The sequence below is a fragment of the Pinus tabuliformis genome, chromosome 1_2, assembly GCF_031772625.1.
Source record: "Pinus tabuliformis cultivar Carrire ecotype Pingquan chromosome 1_2, CPIR1, whole genome shotgun sequence".
In the NCBI taxonomy this organism is placed as follows: domain Eukaryota; kingdom Viridiplantae; phylum Streptophyta; class Pinopsida; order Pinales; family Pinaceae; genus Pinus; species Pinus tabuliformis.
The window spans coordinates 121,587,964-121,603,427 of NC_142298.1; positions in this window are offsets into that span (position 1 = coordinate 121,587,964).

A 15,464-nucleotide genomic window follows, 5' to 3' on the forward strand; every position below is an offset into this window, starting at 1 on the left:
GGACTATGTGATCCAAATTCCATGTGAGTGACTGGGGGACGTCGAGGCATCTAATGGTGAATGGTATGACGTCCATTGTTCTATAATATTTGGTATCTATTTGATATGCATAACTATGGAATGGGGTAATGTGCATATTTCATGTGACATGACTTCCCAACTAGATTATATAATGACATGTATCCAACCAATGTCGTAGTGTGGTCCATATTAGGGTGTTGACCCTATATCATTGAGGAGGGGTGAAGGGATTTCCCACTATGTAACCTCTAAGCATAGAATCATTGGAGGTTAGTGAGGGAAAAACTCCCCTAGATGTGCGATGATGATTTCCAGTTGTATGTTGGGGAATTTAGGTTGATATAGTCGACAATATTAGGGTCCTATAAATATAGTAGTCAAGGTATGTCTATCTAACCATGCATCCCACTCGGATATTGTAAATTATTTTTCATTTTAAGATTGTCTAGCCTAATGAGCACTAGTATTGTAGCAATAATGCTGCAACTCCTGGCCTACCAGATTTACTTTGTAAACCCAGGGTTCGTACAAACTTGGAGGTGACAGTGTTGTATAGACAACTAAAAGTGATTGTTCTGCCTCTTGTCATGGTTCAACTGGCGAGAGACCACTAGGGTTTTCAAGCCGTACTTCTATGGAGTCATAAGAAGCTTGGTTTCTTGATGGAAGGAACACAAATCTGCTCTAAGGGAGAGCTACTCTACTGCAATAATGGAGAAGACCGAAATTCAATGCTCAATCACACCATTTCCTAATTAACTGCCAAGAAACTATGCTTTGCAATAATGCTAAATTAACATGGAACAAATGCCACTATCTAAGCATGGAAGTAAGAAGCATAAAAAATCACTAATGTGCAAGTAGAGGTACTGAATAAATCTATTTTTGTCTTTTTTCCTTTTCATGCAAAATCAAGTATGCAAACTAATTTCTTTTGGTGATGTGGCAGGTGAATTAAGGATTTTGGAGGATGACTGGAAAGGTTAGGAGATGGTTGGATGGTGTGGAAGACCCTTGGGAATATTTTGGTGACTTCCTAGAGGTTTTCCCTCAATTCGGCCTCAAAACAGGCCATTTTAGGAAAACCTACAGGATGTACTAGAAACCTACAGGATACAACTGACAGCAAAATGGAAGGTATTGGAGGTAATGGAAGGCTTATGGAAGGTGGTAGATGGATGGAATGAAGTGAGGAAAGGTCTAGGATCACTCAGAAGTCAACATCATAGATAGAGGATGGTTGGATTCGCTCAATGTGCTTGGAAGAATTTCTATGAAAAATGATGAGAACTAGTGAAGCAAATGGCGAAAACAAGGAATGACTATGGTGGATGGAGTGGAAGGTGGTTGTTAGCTATGAAGTCTTTGTCTCCTCCTAAAGCACCTACTTTGCATAAAACATGTATAATTCCCAAAAAGCTATGTAAACAAGAAGCATTCTCATAAGCTAGAAAAGCAGAATTAATGAACTAACTGCCTACGTGATGCATGAGGAAAGTTGTTGAGAGGAATGAAAGCATGGATGACATATACTACAAGAGTGAATATAGAAGAGGTGGCAATGAAATCCTACTTTGAAAAACTAATCAAATGCTAACTTAAATACAGTAAACTTGAAAGGTTATGCAAGAAATAGAAATCTGTGTTTTTGGGGCTGCATAAGGATCCCTTCCTAAAATCATGATCCCAAAGGGAGGAACTGAGGCCAAGAAACCCACTGAAAACCTTGTGGAACTCCTTTTATCCCTGCTAACCTACTACTGAAGTAAGGCAAAAATCGAAGCAAACTAATAAACAGCCAATCCAATCTACAATACTTGCAATGAAAACACATCTAAAAGCAAATCAACAATGAAGCTATGAGACTAATCTAAACATACTGATACAAGAAAGAGGAGCCTTGGCTACTAGGGTTGGGCCCTATCCCAAAGCTTCAGCCCTCTGTGTTAAATCAGCGCTGGCTCAAAACAAAACTCATTCTTATTACCAAAACAGAAAATTACATCAATAAAACTTTCACAAGTCTCGAGCTCGAAAATAGCTTAGTGTTTTACAAAAAAAAAATTGAATCCTAATGAGGCTCTAGGCCTCTGTACTTATACAACTAAATTCCCCAATGACTTACTTAAAATTACAGAGGATATGCTCCCATAATCGACATAAACTAGCCCTTTGTCTCTCACTTTCTCGGCTGCCTTCTAATCCACATGGCTTGGCTACTTGCACTCCGAGCTGGCATGATGGATGGAGGAATATTCGAATGCGGGAGAAGTAAATGAGGAGTATTTACCTCCTACAATCCCTCTCCCTTGTACCATTCGAGTTTTAACCTTTTTATTCTGCCAAAATTCCTTGATTTTTTCCTTCAATCTTGCATTCAATGCATATTAGTCTATTAGGCATAATATCCAACTCTAACTCATCTCATAAACAAAATATAATCAAAAACATGTAATGAGTTGTGAGAAAAGTTTGTTTAACTAATCTAGGAGGTGAACTAAGGCCCATATAATTACCCAATGATGAGGCTCGTCATAGCCTATAAAATAAAAAATAGAATAAAAATAAAAAATAGGAAAATGAAAAATAGAATAAAAATAAGAAATAGAAAAGAAAGAAAAATATAAGAGAAAATAAAAATAAATAAATAAATAATAAATAATAAAAGCCAAAAAAAGGAAAGCGTGCTAGTTCAAATGCCGCCAAATTTGTCAAAGTTATATTAGATTTTGTTTTAAAGTTTGGAAATAAAGGTGATTTGACATTCTTTGTCATTTTTCATAAAGAATTCTCACTTTTCAAAGGATGAGATCATCGCCACCCGATTAACAATGGGGGGTGAGGATCAAGCCCCCTACAACATTCCAGTATTTAACAAAGTGGGAGGGTCGGGGGCTCCAAAAAGTTGTTTGCAATAAACTACTTGAGGTAACGTGGAAACTGCCTAATTATTTCGGGGGGTCCTTTCCTTTTATTGCCTACTTCTCCTAAACACCCATGAAATACCACCTTTCGACCCTCCTTCCGCCCATTTTATCCTGCACCATCCTCGACACCTGTCATCCACCACTCCCTCCACATCACCCATCCTTCGCCTCACCCATATTCCATGTCATGTAACCATTATCATTTAAAGTTCCCGCCAACATATATATATTCGTTGGCCATTAAATAATCTCCCTTAAACATCTAAAAAATCCATAAATACTACGCTTGAAAATGGTAATAATCCCGTTGATCCACTAGTACAAAATGACTAGTTAGTTACTAAAAAAATGACTAAAATTTGCATATAAATGACTATTTTTCAGTCAGTGAGAAATAGTAGCTAATTTACAGTATCTTATAATGTGACCAACTTTTAGTCGTTTTTAGCTTAGTCATTAATTGGTTGTCTCAATTTATTATCTAGTAGTATATTTAGTCATAAATTTGGTCATTGATTTAGTCATTCATTTATTCATTAATTGTCACAATTAATGACCAAATATACAACAAAATATATTACTAAAGGATCACCTGAGAAAACCAATTAATGTCTAAAGAAATATGACCAAAATGTTGGTCATGTTATAAGAGAGTGCAAATTGGATACTAATAGTCATATATATGCAAATTTTAGTCATCGTTTGAAACCAATTAATGGCCAAATAAATATGACCAAATTTTGGACGTGTTATAAGATATTGTAGATTAGCTACTAATAGTCATATATGCAAAATTTAGTCGTCATTTGTAATAAAAAAATTATCATTTGTAGTAGTCATTTATATTTTTTGAGTAGTTTTGTATTCATTATATAAATGACTACTTTAGTAGTTTATAGTCCTTTCATTTACTTTCATTAACAACCGTTACACGGAACTAATTTAGTCATATATTCATTTTATTTGTGATCATCATTAATCAACATAAACTACTAATTTAGTAGTTTTATATTGACTTTATGCGTTCATTATTAATCAACATAAATTAATTAGTATGAATTTGCAACTAAATTAAAAAGAAAAATTGTCATACAATGTACATTTTCATCTAATATAAAAACACAAAGTTACAAATGTTAATAATAATACTGAATAATATCAAGTGAAACTATAAATAATTTCACCCAAGAAAATTATATTATATAAAATGTCAAGTACTACAATATGAGTTTCCATATGGATATTGGTTGGAGTAAAATTTACACATGAAATATTGTTTCATCACTTCAAAACATTATCATTGTGTTGTCAAGGCATTGTAGGTGAATTCACCAACTATGAGGACTTGACCATCGATCTCTGTGTGTCTTATGTGGGATATTGGGTCTACAAGTACCACTAGACCAGTTCTATTCTCTCTCTCTCTAATTTTCATTTTGTCACTTCAATGTTAATTTGTTATCCTCTTTCTTCAATTCCTGTTTCTTATCGTCAATACCAAGTTCCTTTTCTCAAAAATAAAGAAGATAGAATGTGGAGTATAAGACATGGAAGAGGATGAACAATGGAATACAAAATAAAAAATACTATAAATGATTTATATGATATATACCTTAACATCAACAATATTGTCAATGCCATTTTTCCACATTAAAGCAAGAAGCTTGAACAAGTTTTCTTCAGTTGGGAAACATTGGCCATTATGTGCCTAGATGACCTATATAAACAAAGAAAATAAAACATCACCATAGAAAATAACACCTTAGTAAACTTAGTATTCAACCTTCAAGGAATTTTAGGCACAATCATGCAAACTAAGTTACATGCTAAAAAGCTCAAGCTGTAGATTACTTACACAGTGTGGGAGTGCAAACAAAACTCCTAGAAAAAGCCAAAGCTAAGTCTAGAATAAAATGAAATGAAGTAAAAAGGATACAATAATAGGATATCCTTTTATACATGTATATAACTAGATAATGTAGAAGGCTAAGTGAATAAGTCCAAGGCTGGAGGTTGATGATGTCAAGAATGCCCAAGTCTGATGAGAATTTATTCAGACAAGAACTACTATTTGGGTCCATTGCTACATATGAATAAGCCAACAAGTCTATATCAAATTATTAATGTTTTTCTTATATTTATGTATCACTAGAATATAAGTGGATAAATTTAAAAGAAAATTGCCTTCTCATTGTGTTCTTGACCTATGGTACAATATATTAGCTATGATTTGGAGCAAATTTCCAACATCGAAAATATGTAGCAATCACCACTAGTAATCCCCCAAATAGGATTATTTTGGAATGTAGCTTCCAGATTCCAGTTTCTATATGATTCTTCAATGGAAAATCCACACTGAATTCCAACACGAAACTTACAATTTGAGGGAAAACTTGTGGCCATCCTCAATCACTCAAGCTCAAAACATCAGTCATCATTATAATGAAAAGGTAAAATAAGAGTATTTTTGATCTGTTTTGTAGATTTACATGCAAAGCACCAATAGTTTTCCCATGTTTACCATACTTGTAATTTCCAAGATATAACACATCAATTGATCTTTTACAACAAATACTTGATTCAATACAAACAATAATTTAACATATTACAAAAATACTACCATTTTTTGATCCTCAATTAGTTCAAACTACTTAGCACAAAAACTTCAAGAAATAGAAACAAGTAGAAATAACAAACCCATCAGTTAATAATCAATAAAAAAAGGATAAACCTTTTGCTGAAGCTTGATAAACAACTATAAATTATATTGGCAATCCATTGCAACTAGTGGTCTTACTGAAAGAAAAATACTACATGGAGAACTCATCTTCCAAATTCTTTTCTCTATCCATGAAGCCGATTTTCATAAAATGTTTCTTGCACTGAAAAAATATAATTTGACCATGTGATAGATAATTCAAGCAAGTAAAAAATTGTGTACAATATTTCTTAGAAGGATTCATGTTAAAAGGAAAACTTCCATATTTCAAATAGAAAAAGAATCCTAATAAAGATGGTAAATATTACAAAACAATAGAGTAGATATAAAACTGCAGGTACAAGTAACAAAATCCTAATTGTAATATAGCCGATTGATTATTCTAAGTGAAGCCAACTAGATACATACAAGTTTTAATTTTCAGTGTTCCTTCCCATATCTTTATTGGACGTGGAAGCTAACTTGCATGCATCTCAGAAGACTGTTTTAGCAAGAGTGTATGTTGCATTTTCATATTCCACAATTTCTTTTCCATTGCAGCAGGTATTGGAGGAATTAGTTGCTACATTAGCTGAGTTTTCAACTTTAGTTTTCTCGATTTTTGTTTCCCTGCATGTGCATTACTCGAGTTTTCATTAGTGGATTTTTAGATAAGAAAACAAAATGTTTGAAAAGAAAACATTTGTCATGAAAAACAATGACTAATTATATGATGCCAACCCATATTTCTATATTGTTGGAAGAAAACCCGTCAACTACGCTCAACTGACATCATTAAAGTTATCCAAAACCAACCTGGTGGACATTTGAAGTTCTTCTACATGAACGTGTTCCTTTGTGTGGATAAATTTATCTTTGTGTGTGGCAAGGCATATTAACTTTTCTGAGAGGGATGACTTAGACTTGCCATCATATTTTACCGTTTCCAACTGATATTTTGTTGAATCTCAATTGTGTGTGATGTCATTGACCCTAACATATATGACCTACACATGAGGCTACTGGTACAAAGAATATAATACATTCCCAACAATCTAAAGGGAATTAATGATTATAGATGTTTATGGATCAATGCTATAGCTTATAGGAGCAATTGGTTATTGCCTAGAGATCTTTGGGAAGGCCCTAAGAGAATGAAGCTAAGACCGGTCAATGGTCTAAATTTGGACCAACTCTTTTATTTTATTTTTTCTTTAAAAGTAGCCATGATGAATGTTCTTAACCCTTATTTTTATTATGTAACAATTGTGAATCTAGATTAGTAATGCTTCTTAGTGGAGATAACTACTGGTGATATTTTCCAACATTCAATGCATTCCCTCTATTCATTGTATTTCCATTTTCTTCCTTTATTCCATTGTGTACGCTGCCATCAGCAGATATAATACATAACTAAAAGATTTCCATGAATTCATTCTCCTGTAAATTCGTATGATCTAGGCCCAAGGTGATTAATATGATATTGTTTGCAAGAAATATGAAGAGTATATTGCAATAAACAAGCAGAAATGTGGTGATAATATAGCAAGCCAACTAAAACAGGAAATAAGAAAAATTCCAAACATGGTTGAGAGAGATAGAGATGAATATATCAAAAAGTGGTATTTATTTGTATCATAATTCAAATTACCCTGCATAGATCTATCTTAACCCTAGACCTGTCAAGCACCAAAACAAACAAAATCCTTTCAAGTGCAAAACTTTTCTTAAGTTTTTGCACTCCAAAAAATGTTTGCACCTTGAATCTCAACACATGATAGATACACGGTTAATACGAATCTACATTGGTTTATATTTTATTGATAATACATCAACTTTATATATTTATGGTTTTTGGCATACTAGAGATGTAGATTATAGAATGCACCTCTCGATGCATTGTCAAATGTCAATATATTTAGTTGAAAAACTACAAAGAGAGGATATTCTCTAATGGTTTCATTACAAGGCTAATATCATAGAAACTAGAGAAATAAAGAGAAAAAAAGAAACTAAAGATAGACAAATCAATTAAGAAAGTTTTTAGTAGGAGAAGTTGTTGATATCTTAAGCCATGTTCACTCTAGCCCAACCATAAGACAAACAAGTGACTCAAAGGGATTTTAGAGACAATAGTCCTAAAATAGTTTAGGAAATATTCAAGAAAACTAAAGGTGACCAAGCAAAAGAGTTAAATTTATGTCAAAACACAACAGAAAGAATATAAAGTGGCCTTAATCAGCCAATCACATGTGCATCCCCTGTTCTTCATAGACTATAACCAATGTAATATCCCATCCATGAATTCACATTACCAAAAACAATCATGCATTTGAGTAGGCACCTTCACACCTCTGGTCTACAATGTCTTTCCTACCACTACATGCACCAAATTTCTATGATAGGGTCATTCATAAACCCTCTCTGCTTGGAAATGAAGTATTAGTTACCTGTTCAGGTCAACAGGAAATTAATTTGTCCACTAGGATTCCATTTTGAATGTGCTTTGCCCCACTTGAATGGCACAAATTTGAAAGGGATGGCACTGGGTAAAAGTCCTAGGTGCAAGCTCTTGGTGGAATCAGCCGAAATAGATTCTCATGGTTCCCCCATCAATCTAATAAAATTCAGTCATTTTTTGTAAAATAGTACATCATTGGCAGCAAAATTCAGTCTTAGGGGGTATTTTTCCATTTTGATTAGTGGTAGACAATATTGTTTTGTCTCCAAGTAAAAAATGCAATAACCAGTTACAACACATAAAAATCATAATTCAAATGTGACATATCTCCTACCATATACAAAATTTTACATGAAATAGGGCACTCACTTATTTGATTGTAGAGAACAAATATGAACCTAGCACTGTAACATTTGATGAGCGCACATGTGGGGATATACACCATGAGATGTTCAAAACCACCACATTCAATTGTGTTAACCCAATGTATACCCTCATAAATGATTTAGTGTAGTGTTTATTAATTTCTATTAATCGTATCAACATATATATGATGAATGTCCAACGTTAATCACTTTTATGTTAAGATAGATATCAAAATGCAACCTTCACTAATATGCACTTCAATAGAGCAATTTATAGTGTCTCATCCAATATACATTACAATGAGATATTGTCATTAATACATATCAAAATCGTCATGGAAATATATGTTACATAAATTTTTACCTTAACTTAACTTTCAATTAAAACGATATCACAAAGACATTATGGAAACACAAAACACAGAAGTACCTCTAAGCAATGTTAGTGCCTAAATGAGGGATAATATATTACAATTATAACAAAAATTAAAAGCTCTACCTTAAGCCAATGACAAGGCCAAGGCATATGTCTCATGTATTTGATTGTAGGGTAGGGGCAGATATGTCATGAAGGTCCTCCTATTCTAAATACTATTTCTCTACGGTAAATATCAGAACACCATATTCACTAATGTGCATTATTAACAATGGCATACCGTCTGCTGCCTTTCATCCTTCTCGAGGCATCAGGTAGGGAGACCCCCTCTCCCCTTTTTTGTTTGTAATCATGGCTGAGGGTTTAGGTCGCATTATTAGGTCAGCTCAGCAATCTCTACGTCTCAAAGGCCTCTCCTTCCATAACTCCCCTACTTTCACTCACCAGCAATTTGTAGATGATAATATGCTTTTTGGGCATCCTTCGGTCCAGGAGGCTCTTCAGCTCAAAACCCTTTTGACAGACTTCTCAGAAGCCTCTGGAGCCTCTATCAATAACTCCAAATCTCAAATCTTCTTCTTTCATACCCCCTCAGTTACACAATCAGCCATCATCTGCATTCTGGGTTTCTCCTCTGCCAAACTCCCCTCTTCTTATTTAGGTGCTCCACTAATTGACTCAGCCCTAAAACACTCTTCCTGGAGAATCCTTTTAGAAAATCTGGAAGTGCGGCTCTCCTCTTGGACTCACAGATCTCTTAATATGGCAAGCCATCTTGACCTCATAAAAGTTGTTCTTCAAGCCATGCCTTTATACCTCTTCTCCATCCTCGCTGCTCCTAAATGGGTTCTTAAAGAAATCAAAACTCTCCAAAGATCATTTCTTTGGGGCAGTAGCGGCCTCAAGCGCAAGTGGGCTCTGGTCAAATGGGAGACGGCATGTCTTCCAAAGAAAGGAGGCGGTATTGGATTGAGGGACCCCTCTCACAGCAATGCAGTTATGGGGGCTCGAATTTAATGGAAGTGGCTAACTGAACCTCTCACCCATTGGGCCTCGCTATGGACTGCTAAATATGTAGGAAAATGCCCAATGGAGGAACTAATTAGAATATCATAGATTAGCACAGGCTCAATCATGTGGAACTCAGCCAAGCAGTAGAAGAATCTCATTCAGCGACGTAGCTTTTGGGAAGTGAAGAATGGTAGTAATGCAAGGTTTTGGGAAGACTCTTGGCAGCAAATGCCCAAACTCAAGGACCAACTCCCTCCAAATCCTCCTCTGGAACAGGATATGCAACCTCATGACATGGTGGGAAACTTCTGGCGCAATTCATCACACCAAGATTACAGAGAATGGCTCAAAGCGACTCAAACCTTAAGACAGGGACTGATGCAAGTCCAACAAATTCTGGACACAGAATTAATGAAAAGGAAAATTCGATATTCTGAGGAAAAGGACATTCTCAGATGGGGATATGAAGAAAAGGTTACCTTCTCTACAAGAGAGGCCTACAATATCCTTATCAAGGAACACATGGTGTTGGATTCACTCTCGACAAAAATATGGGACCCCTCCATTTGGCTGAAAGTGTCCACTTTTCTTTGGCTCCTTTGTCACAACAAGATTCTCGCGTGGGACAATCTGAGAAAAAGAAACTTCTATTGACCCTCCATCTGTCCCAACTGTAAAAAGGATGAGGAAACCATTAAGCATCTCATGCATTACTGTCCTTTGGCACATAAGCTCTGGCAAAAGATCAGTTTCTGGTGCCAAAAAGAAGGAAGATCAAATGGAGATATCATTGCTACTGTGCGCAACTGGGACCACAACCCCTATCAAAGTAATATCTTGAATTTTCTCTGGAAACTCATTCCAGGATTTGTTATGTGGTCCATATGGAAGGAGAGAAATGGTAGAATATTCAAGAATCACACCAGATCGTTGGATGACATCTGGAAAATAATCAACCAAAATATTGAAGAAACCATATCTCTCGAGACCTGGTACCAAGAGGATCTCCCAACTATCCCCCATGAACAAGCAATATGCAATAATTGGAATTTCCAAAGGAAGCAAGAATAGATAACCAAAGGAGAAAAGCCTCCGAGAGGCCACTCACCTGAGAAATGGCTTCCTCCCCCCATGAACATGTATCAGCTAAGTTTTGATCGTGCCTCAAAGGGTAACCCAGGGAATTCTAGCTTTGGAGGGATCTTCAGAGACCACAAGGGAGCTCCTAACTTAACCTACTTAGGCTCAAGAGGGAGGGATACCAATAACTCAGCAGAATTAGAAGGTCTATGGCAAGGGCTACTTATGGCGCAAGGTAAGGACCTATTTCCTCTTATAATAGAGGGAGACTCCCAAATCATCATCAAAATGGTCTCAAGAATTCTACAAGGCTCCCCCTCCAGCAAGGTCAGTAACAGCTAGAGAATGGAAAAAAGGCTACAGTTTATTTAATGTTGGTTTTCCTCCCACAAGGCGGTCTCCTTGAAACACATTCGCAGAGAAGGGAACAAAGTCACGGACTTATTAGCTAATATGGGAGTTGACTGCGGGGTGCATCTACATGTTGGATCAATTACTAGCTTAGCATCTGAATCTCAACTCTTGGATTTTAACAATCTAGTGCAGAAGGAAATGCTTCAGATAGAAGAAACACCCCCGGATGTGGGTGGCACAATTGCTTTAAATGTTCATCATGCAAAACAGTAAATCCCGGTACTGCCAGCTCCAGAACAACATGGCTTCCTAGGACTTCACCTCGCGCAAGAGGGATGGAGTTATTAAGGCTGGATTCTATAGGATATCTGCATTTATGGAGTGCATTGTTCAACGCAACATTATGGTTGTTATAATCATGTCGATCCTGTATGTTTTCCTCACACCTTGCGCTCAGTCTTACTACGCCGGGACCTGGTTAGCTGTGGTCTATGGTGACAGGCTGATACTTGCAAACAGAGGCAAGCTCCAGGCCGACTCTCTATATCTCTGGAAGAGGTTCAGCATGGCTTTAAGGGGTAAGCTCTCCACAGTTCTTGACTTCAGCATTGGAAGTATTGTGTCTCCGTCTTGGGCTTTCTCTGTGCGTTCAATTCGGTATCTGTGTCATTTTTACCATCCCTCTATTGTTTTCTCTAGTTTCTCTGGTCTCTCTGTGCCCTACGCTTCGTCTTTCATAATGGTTCAACAGGGCAAAAGGAGTCGCTCCAGGGGGCGACATGGAAGCGGCAAACACTCAACCACCGATCACTCTGTTTAACCTGAGCGGTCGCCTATTAATCTTCCCCCCTCTCATGAGGATGTGCCACCTTTGAGCTCTGGGCGCAGGCCAATTCCTAATAGCGCTTTCCAAACCACGCATTTTAAATTTCAAAGCAATTTGAACAGGCTTTTGATTACTGCTCACATTACTATAATCCTTTTGGAAGAAGAAAATCAAATCTGCCCTCTAGCATGCATCGCTCCTGATCCTTCCCAAAGCAGTGAGCATTCCATGGATAAAGATAGCCTCGAGAATTGGAAGAGTGATAAGTCTGGTCAGGAGGAAATTCCTAAAGTTATTCTTCCCCTTGAAGACATAAGCCCAGTTGATGAGGAAGGGACTCTTGGCGCCACAAGTCACTACATGGAAAACCCTGTCAGCGAGACGGATGGCAATGAGAGTCTGAGGATTGGCAGTGCATGTCTGGTTGCAGAGAAGACTCCTGGTAATGTTAAGGAATTTTAGCGCCACCTGGGACTGCTTCTTTCCTTTCTATTTTTTGATACTGCTCAGATGACCACCTACAGGCATCTTCGCTCACAGTCAAGGGTCAACATTTATGGCCTGTTGTTTTGGCATCCCTTCGGGGAAGTGGTGGTTCACTTACAGGCTGGTTTGCAAAGAATTTAAGTTTTTTGTTGCCAATGTCTCCATCTTCGCTATACAAGTCATCCTCTGGGTTTTATATCTGTCTTCTAGCTATATGTAACTCGTCTCCCTAACTTCTTTTTGTAAAGGGTAAGTTCTGTTGTGTTGAGTTCCCTCGAGTTCTGATCACTGAGGTCTCAACTCCATGTAAAAATATTCTTCTTTTCAGTTAATAGAATTTAGTATTTGCAGAGAAAAAAAAATGTGCATTATTAATAGAGAAATTTGCAACAGATCATTCAATATACATTACAAGGAGATAGTGGCACTCATGCTAAAAAAAATCCACAAAAATAGATATCCCATATTAATTTTGATTTAAAAAAATTGTGGTGAAGAAGACATCACAAAGTCAACAAAACCCTCAAAACATAATATATTACTTTACTTTTAATTAATTTTCTTAAATACACCACAAATACAAGAAAGAACCATAAAGTGGACAAGCACCCCTCAACAATTTTAGTGCTTAAACAAAGAAATACACATTGCAATTTGAGTAGTAAAGATTAATGTACATATCTGATAGCTAATGTGAACACCAAGACTACGATGAGATGAAGAACAATTCAGGCAAATGAAAATTTTATAAGTGACGAATGCCATTATGGGATTCCTTGTATTACAGTCAAAGCACATCTGCCATGAATAAAAATCGCATCAGATAAGATGATATCTACAAGAAATCATAAATACTTATATAGATCTGGTCTCAAATTACCCAAATCACATTAAATTTTGTCATGAACGATAAAAACAATGCACTCACAATGAAATGTTTTTATCTCGGGCGAAAATATTTTGTTCCCACTAAAGAAATAAATCGGACATAAATAATTTGAAGAGAAAAAGCATCAGGAAATATGAATAGAACCTTGTTTCGAGGTTTGACCCAGAGCTTTCTGAATACAACATTCTTGTCCATAAAACCCTTGGTGAATGATGAAGGTAATGATAAAGAAATTCCCAGAGTACTAAAAGCAAAAATATTGGAGTACTATGTCTTCGAGTGGAGAAATGTCTTCTTCATGGAGTTCTCCTCAAGTATTGCTAGACTCTTCTATAACGATTTGTATGTTTTTGGTAACTAAGAATGTAATGTGGTTTTTCAAATTATTCATAGTTTTACATATAAATTTATGAATAATATACCCTTCCTATGGTTCTTGTAGAATACTTTGTAAATCCAGGTTATGGTTATGAATTTTCAATAATTTAGGTAACATAGGGTATTATAATTCCCCGTGTAAAAATATAATTCAAACAATTTTACTGGGAAAACAATTTGCAAGATCTAGGCCAATTTTGGGATTTTCAAGAATTTAGGTAACATAGGGTTTTATAATTTTCCCGGTAAAAATATAAATCAAACAATTTCACTGGGATTTTTTTTGCAATGAATTTCAGGCCATCCCCACAAGTGTTTGGCCATCCTAGCTGGATGCCATTTTTATTGGAGAACTAGTTTAAATTGTTACGTGGTTTATATTCAAATTTGATGGCTATGGTTCCATAGTCAATTCCGCGCGTAAAATTTTTTTGTTGGTGATTGTTTAATGTATTATTTTTTTAATAATGGAAATGCCTAGTATTAGAGTAAATGTGTAGGTGTAATGTAACTATGTAAACAATTTTAAAAATCAACTTCATTGGAAAGTACAAAAAAATTAAAAGTGATATTGGGGATGACTATAAACATTTAAATGTTGGGTTAATTAATAATAAAAATTTAAAAAATCAATTTGTTATATTTTTATTTTTTTATTAACTTGTTAATAGGTTTTTTTATAATACCATGGGCCAATACCATGGCTTATTAATACCACATGTCCAGAAACCATAACTTATTTCACAATCAAAATATTTTATAACAATATGAAAATATTCTTAACCATGGATATTCACCCCCACTTTACCATGGATATTATTAACCTATAAATAGGCTTTGTTACAATACCATGATCCAATGCCATCTCTTATCAATTCCACATGACAAAGAAGCATAACTTATTTCACAATCAAAATATTTTATAACAATATGACAAGATTCGTAATCATGGACATTCACCCTCACTTTTCCATTGATATTATGAACTTGTGAATATGATTGTTATAATAGCATGGGAATAATACCAAGGTTTATCAATACCACATGTCAAAAAATCATAAATTATTTCACAATCAAAATATATTTTAATAATATGACAAGATTCTCATCCATGGATATTCACCCCCAGTTTACCATGGATATTATTAACTTGTAAATAGGCTTTGTTACAATATCGTGGGCCAATACCATGGCTTACCAATACCATGGCTTACCAATACCACGTGCCCAAAAACCATAACATATTTCACAATAAAAAATATTTATTTTAATTTAATTTTATAACATTTTTTAAATTGAAGCTAAAAGGAAAACTATTATAATTACTTTTGAGATATATCTAAACTCTTTACCCTCACAAGTACTAAAAATATTCCCATAGATACTAAATTAAGGTTTTAATAAAATTAAAAATGAGAATACTTTTGTATTTAAAAATGTGAAATTTATATAATATGAATAGTGTTAGTAAGCAACAACATAGATCCATCTTGACTAATCATTTAAGGGATGAAAAAAATAAAAGTGAAGGGGAGGGGGGAGAGCGAGGGAGATAGTGACAAATCTAGAGGGTTGTGAGAGAGAGAGATAGA